The following is an 8,959-nucleotide window of genomic DNA, read 5'->3' on the forward strand; positions in this document are numbered from 1 at the left end:
CCTTACTGAGTATCTACTATGCCCTAGAACCTGTGCTAGAGTTGAAGATAAAAATGAACAAGTGAATGTCCTGCTGCCTTTGAGGTATTCTCTGCCCACTGGAAGAAGACACATTAAAGACACCATTATGGTGAGCGTTCTGCAGGTACACAGGAGGGAGTCTACCTCTGGTGGGGGAAGGAGGAAGGGTTCAAGAAGAGCTCCCAGAGGAGGCAATACCTGTTGTGAGACTAGAAAGAGGATCAGGAGCTGGCCAACGAGCAGTGGAAGGGGGCTCATTCTAGACAGGGTGCTCCTGACACAAAGAGGCCAAGCTGTGAGGAAGTTCCCAGTGTTCCAGAAACTACAAGTGGTTTCCTAGAGTGTATGAAGTTGTGCACACAGGAAAGTTCTCACAGGTAAAGTTAGAAAAGGCCTGCTCCTGAACCTGAGATGTGGTTCTTGGTGGACAGAGTCAACGAGGGCTTTCAACAGGGAAAATACATGGGAGGATGTATATTTTAGAAAACACACTCAAGCTTGTTGGGCTAGATGGACATGTCAAATAAAGATGATAATGAGCATGTTGGGTGTCTACTGTGTGCCAGGCACAATGCTGGGATGGCAAGGGCACAGACACCAGTCAGAAATCTTCCAGCTGAGTTGGGTCAGCTGGGAGCAGCCCAAGGTGCCAAAGAAGCCATCAAACAGCATGGTTAACATACCCATGCCTTCCCAGATCCGGATCCCAGCTCTGTGGGTTATTAGTTATGTGGCTACGTAGCTCAGGGAACTTCTCTGTGTCTCAGTTTCTTCACTGGTGAAATGAGGAAAACAGGACCTACCTCATAGAGGTATTGCTGTGAGGATTAAATGCATAGATGTATGTGATGTCCTTACTTTGGCTTCTGAAAGAGTTAAGTGATTTCTAAGTGTAGTTCACATTATCTGAACAATGGTAAGGACTGAAGACAGAGCCGGAACTTCAAGACATGTTAAGAATAAGAGGTATCGGGGGAACCCGCCCCCAATATTTCAACATAGGTTCTTTCTATTTTCCATAAGTGTTGGCCAGCTGAGAAATAAAGAGAAAGAGTACAAAAAGAGGAATTCTACAGCTGGGCTGCCAGGGGTGACATCACATATCGGTAGGACCGTGATGCCCACCTGAGTCTCAGACCAGCAAGTTTTTTATTAAGGGTTTCAAAAGGGGAGGGTCTGTAAGAACAAGGAGTAGGTACAAAGATCACATGCTTCAAAGGGCAAAAAGCAGAACTACTAATAAGGGTCTAACAAAGATCACAGGGCAAAGAGCAAAAGCAGAACCACTGATAAGGGTCTATGTTCAGCAGTGCACATATTGTCTTGATAAACATCTTAAACAACAGAAAACAGAGTTCGAGAGCAGAGAACTGGTCTGACCAAAAATTTACCTGGGTGGAATTTTTCCCCACCCTAATAAGCCTGAGGGTACTGCAGGAGACCAGGGCGTATCTCAGTCCTTATCTCAACCACGTAAGACAGACATACTACAGACTATACTACAGATATACCACATACTACAGACTATACTGAAGGAGACAGGATGGTGGAATCCAGTGCTTCTGAAAGAGTTAAGCACTTTATAACTGCAATTCTCATTATCTGAACTAAGGTAAAGGCTGGAGGCAGAGCCAGAACTTCAAGAAGGAATTGGCTGACACAGAAACAAGAACATGGATTCTTCTGAGAAGTAAAGAAAGATGTTTCACAAAAGACCCACTTTGTAGGTGGCGATGTGTTGATGTGCTGGGTCTGATACAAAGTGATCCCAACAGAAAGTTCCTCTCATCTTCAGCCTAGGAGATCTTTAGGCCTTCACTCGGATCTTCACTCAGGCCTTCCCAGAACACCCTCTCAAAAATTTTCACCTGCTTTCTCCTGCACACTTGAACTCTCCCTTTCTGCTTGCTCTCTTTGGCACTCACATTCTATCTCACCAAATTATCTGATTTCTTGTTATCTTCCACCCCAGGATGTCAGCCCCATAAAGGCAGGAATTTTTGTCTGTTATGTTCACTGTTGTAACCGGAGTTAAATGCTGCTTGGCACAAAGTAGACACACGAAAACTATCTGTTGAATGCCTGATGAATGAAATCCTCATGTAAGCACTATTGGAACAGAGAATAGGGTACGACTATTGGTCAACTAGCATTCAGAAACTATCTGCTGGGCCCTATGGGCAATGCTGAAAAAGAAAATGGAAATTCTATCATCAAATGTCTAATATTTGAAGAAATGAAATGAATGAGCCCATGTGGTAAGAGATGACTGAACCCCACTCTCCTTCTAAAGCAATGCTTTTTCTCCCTTGTAACCTCGTCTCCAGGCGGCTGTCCATCTTCTGGATCCCTGGCAACTCCAGTCCACAGCACCCTTTCTCCTCCCAGCCTAGGATTCAGTGCCTTTAGCAGCCCAGTCATGCCACTCTCTCACACCAGCCTGGCACCTGGGTGTCTCCTGAAAGCCTCCTCAGAGCTGTCTTTGATGGGCAGCTCCTGCTGCCTGTCAGTCCAACTGCAGTGAAGGTGGTTGGGGTCAAATTCCAATTGTCAAGGTGATAGGAAAGACCTCAGCGTGCTCTGTGGATGCAGAGTATGAAAATCAGCAAAACCAAATGAGGTGTGTGCTGTTTTTAGAGGAAGCACTAGGTAGACTATTTCAGTACAATTCTGTTTATTCTTTTCTGTGCAAACCCAAATTTAGTGTACCCAATACACATGCGTATGAATGCATACCACATAGAAATGCACAGACATCACACACACCCACAACAGGGATGTGAGTGTATGCATGAACACACACTCACACTCACACACCATTGTAAGGCTTGTCCTCATCCTAAGAGTTTAAGGTAATAGTTTTTTTTTTTTAAAAAGTGGATAAATGAATGAATGAAATCACTATTTTATCTGTAATCATTTAACAGAGGATGGAACATAATAGCTACCCACTCTCAACCATCCCAGTTTTAAACATTTATTAATATTGGAGTTTATTTTTAAAAGAAATTCAAAAACTTAGGGTAAAATGTTCCCCCAAAACTTTTACTGTTGCCTGGGTTTATTATTTTTCAGAATTCAATACATTTTGGGGAACTGTTTTTCCTTTAAAGAGTGGAAACTTCTGAAGAAAATAGCCATGTTACCAATGTCGTTCCGCTGAAGCCACAAAGTCAAGTTAGTGGCAATGGCCCTGGACTGAGTGCCAATTGAACTGGGTTTCAATCCTGTCTTTTTTTTTTACTATTTTTAAATGCAACTGTATGCAAATTGCTTCTTCTCCCTGAGTCTCCATTTTCTCATTTATAATTTGGGGAGTGGGGTAGAGAGTCTTTACTTAAATATAGGGCATTACACATCCATACATCCCTATTTATGTGCCCCCTTAAGATCCCTCTAAGATATTTTTATAAACAAAGGCTAAGCTTTTTAGCCATAAGAACCCATTGTGGGTGCAGGACATCAATACATTTCCAGGAGGGAACACATTGGGTCATCGGGTAGGTGGTGACTGATCAAACAAGGTGGAGGAAGCCAGAGGAGAAGACAGTAACAAAGAAAGAAATACAGCCATGCACCTTACTGAACCTTGGAGAGATTTGGGATTCTGCAACACCAGTTATGATTAAGCATCGGAGCAAGCCACAGATTGATCCTGGACTGGCATGATTTTGCCCCATCCTCAGGGGACATTCGTCAACATTTGGAGACCTCTTTGAGTATCATGACTGGGAGGTGCTCCTGACGCCTGGGAGTTAGAAGCCAGAGATGCGGCTAAACATCCTACCATGCACAGGACAGCTCCCTTGGCAAAGAGTTATGCAGCTCAAAATGTCAAAAATACCAAAGTTAAGAAACTCCACTCTACACCCAAGAGTTGATCTCCCACTCTGAAACCCTCTCCATATTTGAAGACTAACAGATACCCATCTATGTCACTGTTATGGGCTGAATTTTTGTCCTCAAAATCCATATGTTGAAGACCAAACCCCCAGTACCTCAGAATGTGACTGCATTTAGAGATGGGGCCATTAAAGAAGTAACTAAGTTAAAATGAGACTTTTAGAGTAAGCCCTTATCTGATCTGACTCGTGTACTTATAAGAAGAGGAGATTAGGACACACAGAGAGACACCAGCGATACACATGCACAGAGAAAAGTTTGCATAAGGACACAGAGAGAAGGCAGCAATCCGCAAACCACGGAGGAATGTCTCAAAAGAAATCAACCCTGCCAACACCTCGATCTTAGACTTCCAGCTTGCAGAACTGTGAGAAAATGAATTTCTGTTGTTTAAGCCATCCAGTCTGTAATACTTTATTATAACAGCCCAAGAAACTAATATACCCACTATGCAAGCAATGAGAGGGTTCTTCTCCAAAGAAATGGGATGAACACAGAGAAAAGACCTCAAATCTGGTAATTATGGATCCCCAGAATTATTGTCCACTCCCCTACATCACATTAAAGGGAACTGCCAGCCTACAATCACTGTTCCCCACCCACCAACCCCCGCCTCACACACACACACAACACACAGCTCAAGATCAGCTTATTGTCCGGCTCTTAAATATGACGTAACAGCCAAAGATCTCTGAGGAACATGTACAACACAAAAGAGAGAAACCAAGATTAACAAGCAGCATATGCAACACTGGAAAGAACAGAAATAATTTGGAAGCACAATTTAATCTTTAAAAACTCTTTAATAAATATTCTTAAAAAGAGTAGTAAAAAAAATCATTGCATCAACAGAGTACAACTAGCTAACAAGGAAAAACTATTGAAAAATAAATACATGAGCCTGAAATTCGAATAGTAAGTAAAATATAATAAAACCAATGTTGTAGAACAAAGGCAAGATGTAGGAAAATGAGAAAGGTAAGATGTGTCAAGGATCAGTCCAAGAGGCCCCACATTGATCAACAGGAGTGACAAAAGAGAAAAACAAAAAGAAAGAAATCAAAGAATTATCACGAAGGATTGTCCCAGAGTCAAAGGACACGAGTATCCAATTAAGAAGCCTATCAAGTACCCAAGTGCTCAAACTGACAACTTACATATGTGCATACACATGCAGACACACACACACACATCTGGATCCATCACTATAAAACTTCAATACATCCATAATAGAGAGAAGATACTGAGAAGGTTTATCAGGAAGGATAGAAATTTAAAAGAGACCTATGAAAACCAAGAATTTCAACCAGCATCAGACCTGTCATCATCAGCCACACTAGGTCAGAGAAGATTTATTCTGCACATGAGGTTGCCAGATGCCCCCAGGAGTTCTGGGATTCATGCCATGTGTGATTGGCTTGAAGTCCTTGGTCAAGCCCTGATTCCAGGAGGGATTCCTGACAAGTGGATTGCTCCTGCTGCCCAGTGCCATATTTATTTCACAGAATCCTATGAGATTGCCAAAAAATGGCAGCGATATGATGATTTTAAGTGATTCTCAAATACATCTCACCCAGGACAAGTTCAGTGCTCTGAGTACTGATGATGGTCCATCACTGAACCTTGGCCTGAACTGTATGTGTGGACCCCTAGGTCAGCTCTCATCTGGATTTGTTCCATAGTTTCACTTCGGATCTTCAGCACCCAAGTGCAGCTGGGGTGGCAACAGGCATCCTTTACTCCATTTGACTTTACCACTGATACCTAGGGTGGTCATCCCACTGCCCCATTCATCTGATAGGCAGTCTTTTGACAATGGCTACATCTGTCTTTACCTGGTGCTTTCAAGATCTTTGCTCTGCAACAGCAAGGGGCTTTTCCAATTGATGTCTTCCCCTGCCTCCACAGATGTGGGGATGTCTTGCACTCCTGGATCAGCTGAAGCCATTCCTGATGAGAGACAGACGTTTCTTGTGCCAATGACGCTGTTCTTCTCATTCATTTTGTCCTCTCCACTGGTGGCAGTGAGTGGAAGGCAGGAGTCCAGTTAACATTAAAAGAATCACTGTCTAGGAATGTAGTAATTACAGCATAGAGTTTAAGAGAAGATAGGGTTGGAAGCTATGCTCTATGTTTAGATTGTAAAATTCTGAAGAGTAAATTCAACATAATCAGAAAGCAAATTATTTTTCACATTTTCTTGCATACTCTGGATAAGACTTGCATATTTGGTCGTCATCAATGAAGCACAGCAACAACTTTTGAGAAAGTCATTGAAAGCCAGTATTCATGGTGCAGTATTACCTGTAACAATATAACCAGACTCCAATAAATTGTATTGCAAAAGTGGTATAGATCTATATTGTTCATTGTAAACAAGTTCCCAAGAACTTGGCATCGTGAGTAATGACAGTATTGCTACTTTTCTTTACGACTGGAGATATGGAATTAGCCAAGAACACAGAGATAGTGCCTGGACACTATGAAGAAAGAATTTTCACATGCACTGATGAAGTAATAAATATGTAAGTACCTCATCTGTATCCATTATTCTGAATTATTTTCAATAAAAATGGGCCCACATGGGCCCATGAATTTGGTAATACTTTCTTAGTCAAATTATTTATTTAGAAAAAGGTCCCACAAAAAAATATTTATCGGAGGCCCCACACATCTAGGAGCAACACTGCTGTTAGGGAATTACTTGAGGGTGTGCCTCAGCCCAGCAAGTAAATCAAGAAAACAGAAGTCTTGGGATCCAGGAAACAGGAGATTCAACCCAGAAAAGCAAAAAAGAAATCTCAAGATAAAAAAAAAAATAAACCCCAGTCTAGAAGTCAACCAGTGTTGATCAGAAGGGAAGAACAGAGTTTCTAGGGGAGAGCAGAGAGTTCCTGGGGAATGGAGAGTTCCTGATCTTGGGAGTTTCAAGGTCAAGCTCTCAGGCCTTAAATAATAGCTAATATAATTTTGACATTTTGAAATAAGTAAATGATAAGAGCAAAATTGCTATGAAGAAAAATAAAGGCAATTAGAAACTCTCAGAAAAACAAAATGCTGTACAAACCAGGAAACTAATCAATGTATTCCACTTGATTCTACAATTAACCACATTTACTTAACTAAACACTGTTAATTGATTTTAAGCTTTTATATACAACCTATAAACAAGGCATGAGACACAACTGTGCTCATAAATAAAATGTAAGTGTCATCAACTTTTAACAACAGAGAGGTAAAAATTCAAAAGATAGGAAGTGAAAGTAGTGCAGAGGAGTAAAGGAAAAGTTGGATGGCCTCATCTTTCAAAGTCGTGAAAAATTAAGGATTCATCAAAATGTGGAATCAAGGATTACAGTCCAATGACAAATGTGGAAATAAAATTGTATATGTTTTAAAGTTACAAAGTTATCCCATGAAAAAGACTATATTGGGAGGATGGGTAGATAAATGGTGGGTGTAATGAACTAAATACCCATATATTAGAGCAGTACATACTAGAAAACGTATAACATTGAATTAATTGAATTTATCAGGATATTACCTGCTAGGGAGTGGGATTTGAGACACAGTGGGGTAGGAAATTGTTACTTTTCATTATAAATATTTGATTTTAAAAGTATATACAGACATCTCTTTCATAAAATTAAATTCTAAATAAAATTTTTTAAAAAGTGGCTATACAAGATTATTTCTAAGGTTTCTTTTATATCTAAAATTCATAGAAAGTGCTCCCAAAGCTTAGTCTACTCAGGAGGAACCCTGGAACTTTTCCCTTCAGAAAGTCTGGTATATATTCAAGCTGACTGTCTGATCAGGAGCCAGTTCATGCCCTAGGAACCTCACAAACATTTTGATAAATGTCAAATTTTCACTCCTGACCTTATTTTATCTTCTCAACAGCCCTCTGAAGCAATTATTATGATCATCTGCATTTCAAAGATGAGATTCAATGAGATTAAATTAATTGTCCTGAATGATATGAGTTTTAAATTGTTAGACCGAGATTCATGGCCTCACCATGCTAAGTCATTTTCTCTCCCACCACATTATGCTTTTTGTTGAGCAGAAAGAGAAAGTAAGAAAAATTATCTGCCCAAGAGCCAATCCTTCAGTAAGATGTCTATATAAATGCACTGCCCTGAGGTTATAGGGTAGCTCCTTTAGGAATCTGATGGAGCAGGCTGACAAACTATAGCCTCTTCTCCACTTGGGGTCATGAACATCAGCCATCTGACAACGCACTTCACCAGGCTGTGAGGCTCATAAGGACCTGGAAAGACTCATCCTAAGTGATTGGCACCAACACAGTGTGCAGCATCCAAAGGGCACTGGATGTGACCATTTAGACCCCAACTGAGCACCGTTCCTTACGTTTGACCCACTCTCATTCTTGACATCTTTTACAAGGCCCAAGTCATGATGAGACACTCCTGCATTTCTCTCTCATGCTGCAGTGAGAATGCTCTCAGCACAGACAGTCATTCAGAGTGGGAACTCCAGGAACACTCTGAGATGCCACTCACACCTGCCAAAGAAAACTCCCAATACCTGTCTTCCCAAGATGTGCTGTCCACTCAAGTTACCTGCATCAAACTCATGCTTGGTGCTGTTGGGCTGCAGAATTTCTAAAGAAGTTGTTTACTGGAAATAAAATCACAGAGTTCTTTACCTGCAGAAACTCCATGAAACACTGGAGAGAGCTTACATAAATTTCCACTGAAAATATTACTTATTCCAAGTGGATCTGCCACATGGGTAATTGCAGCCTCATAGCAATCTTGTGAAGTCAGTGTGGTCCCTCAGTGTGGTCCCCCTGGCTCCCACATGGTCCCTCTGACTTCCTTTTCCCTCCTGGGATGCTGGCTGCTCAGAGATGGACTTCATGGCTCTCCTCCAGGTGGGCCAGAACAACATTGCCTCCTCAGATCTCTTCCTTCTTTCCCCTTGTCTCAGAGCTACGCTTAGGAGATAGGCCAGTGACTTGATAACTAACAACACCAGATGGTACGTATTGTTGTATTGCCCCTCCCAA

Source organism: Macaca fascicularis, chromosome 8 (genome assembly GCF_037993035.2).
Source record: "Macaca fascicularis isolate 582-1 chromosome 8, T2T-MFA8v1.1".
Classification (NCBI taxonomy): domain Eukaryota; kingdom Metazoa; phylum Chordata; class Mammalia; order Primates; family Cercopithecidae; genus Macaca; species Macaca fascicularis.